We start from the raw sequence: 2,300 nt of genomic DNA, 5'->3' as shown, positions 1-2,300 counted from the left end.
TTTGAAACTTATTACAGGATGTGTAATTGGTCTGGGTTTCCTTTTTTTTTTCTCTGCTACCTCTTATTTTCGCCCATCTTTAAGCAGCGCTAGTATCCCTGATATCCTTCCTCCAAAAACCGTGCTCACACAATTGGAAAAACGTACAAAATGCTTTAGAGCCAGAGTAAAGAACAAAGCAGCACTGAGCAGGTCCTGTGCAGAACTGGGAACACGTTTTTATACTTCATGAAACTAAATGTATTGTTAGAGAATATTTAAAAAAAAAAAAAAGAAAGTGCAATTGTAGTTTTCTAAAACTTTTTAAACAAATCCAAGAGGATTTTTTTTAAATCTACAAGTAAGAGCTGGAGAGCTCAAGGAACATGTTTTAATTTAAAAAAAAAAAAAGCAAGTTAAAAAGAAAAAAATAAGTGTGTGAAAAATTAATGAGCAGATAAAGTCTAAACCCAGCAATCAAGCCTGACTTTGAAGACTGAGCCAGCCTTTGCCACAAAAGCATGTTTTTACATAAATGTGAACACGCTCGAATGACTGCTCTACATGTTTGGTTATTTTTCTTTTCACCACACACAAATTCAGAAAGGCTTTTCGCTTTCACCAGGGCTTATTTCCAGATCTTTCTGCTGTGACTACTGTTAAGGAAAAGCGTCTCCCTTGGTTAGGAAATACAAGTTTTGTTCCAAGTTAATGAAAGTACATTTTGCTCCTCTCCTTAGTAAATCTCCGAAGATAGTGGGACGTTCCTCTTGTTTTATAGTGAAAAACACCAGGGAGACTGAATAGTGACCCACCCCCCACCCCATACAACAGCAACGATAACCGAACGAGCTTTTCCCATTACGCAAGACTATCACCTCTCTATCTCCTCTGGGCGACATGGGAAAAAGAGAATTTTACAGCTGGATCACAAGAAGTAATGTGGGTTGCAGAACGGGGATGGGAGAACTCAGAATCATGAGAGGCCTTGTAAAACCTCTAAAATCTTTTTAAAAGGTCCAGAGAATGTGTAACTTGCTCTCTCCTTGCAATGCGTTCTACAACAACAGCAAACCCATTTTATCTCTCAATGCCTGCAGGTGAGATTGGATGCCACCCTGATGAGATATCATTTCAAAAATACAGATTTTGGTAAAATGGGGGCGTACCTTGAAGAGGAACTGGAAGACTGGGAGAAGACGGGTGGAAGTGGAACATCAGTGGCTCAAACTAAAAAGAGCTATTACAAAGGTAAGAAAATTTTATGTAAACTGTACATAAAAGTGAGAGGAAAAGGACATAAGAAATTGCCATGCTGGGTCAGACCAAGGGTCCATCAAGCCCAGCATCCTGTTTCCAACAGTGGCCAATCCACGCCATAAGAACCTCGCAATTACCCAAAAAGAGAGACATTGGCAGCAGTGGGATTTGAACCCACACCCCAAAGAGACTGGAGCCCAAATCCAACGCCTTAGACTGCTCGGCCATGCTACCTAAAAACTTGACTAGTAGTCACTTTCAACCTCCCTCCCTAAGTGGGATTCAAACTGATGGCCCTCGGCCTACAGAGACCCCACCTTCTTCACTGCCTACCACCTCCAAGTCTCAAACTGATAGGATTCTCCAAAGAGGAGGCTGAAGAAATAAAGGCAAAAAGAGCAGCATTCAAAAAGGTACAAAGGAACTCAAAAAGAGGAAGAATGTCTGGTGAAGAGGAAAGAAATCAGGATGACAAAAGCTCACGTGGAAGAAAGGCTCACCAGAAATGTAAAGCACAAAACATTTTTCAGATATATCGGAGGAAGGCCAGAGGTGGTGGTATAAGATTGAAAGGAGACAAGGAACAATGTGTGGAGAAAGATAAAGAAATAGCCGAAATATTTAAAAAATACTTAAGTTTAGTATTCACTAAGAAAGACCTTGGAGCAGGACTATTCCTGGTGAGCAAGACGACAGAGGGGAGTGGGGTAGATACAACCACATTTACAGGAGAGTGTTTGAGTGGAAATGTCTAAAGCCCGATGAGATACATCCCAGAATACTAAGGGAGTTCAGAGAAGCGCTGGCGGGTCCCTGAAAGACCTTTTCAATAGAGCTTTGGAAATGGGAGTGGCGCCACAAGATTGGTGGCGTGATTGTGGTCTCACTTCATAAAAATGGTAGCAGAGCGAAGACTGGAAGCTATAGGTGGGTTAGCCTTTCCTCGATGGTGGGAAAATTAATGGAGACTTGGTTGAAGGAAAGGTTAGTGGCTTGCAGGGTCCAAGAAAAATGTAGTTTTATCAGAGGAATGGGTAAACGAAGCTGATTGATTGTTTTTG

General features: G+C 41.3%; 1 non-coding gene across 1 annotated transcript; it reads right to left on the bottom strand.

The window, feature by feature from the left end:
• Positions 1–1,392: 1,392 nt before the first annotated feature.
• TRNAP-UGG lies at positions 1,393–1,473 on the bottom strand. The gene has a single exon. It is a non-coding gene; the product is annotated as a tRNA-Pro (tRNA).
• Between the last annotated feature and the right edge of the window lie 827 nt (positions 1,474–2,300).

Source organism: Rhinatrema bivittatum, chromosome 13 (assembly GCF_901001135.1).
Source record: "Rhinatrema bivittatum chromosome 13, aRhiBiv1.1, whole genome shotgun sequence".
Lineage (NCBI taxonomy): Eukaryota > Metazoa > Chordata > Amphibia > Gymnophiona > Rhinatrematidae > Rhinatrema > Rhinatrema bivittatum.
The sequence above is the reverse complement of the archived record's forward strand: the minus strand, read 5'-3'. Positions and strand labels throughout refer to the sequence as shown.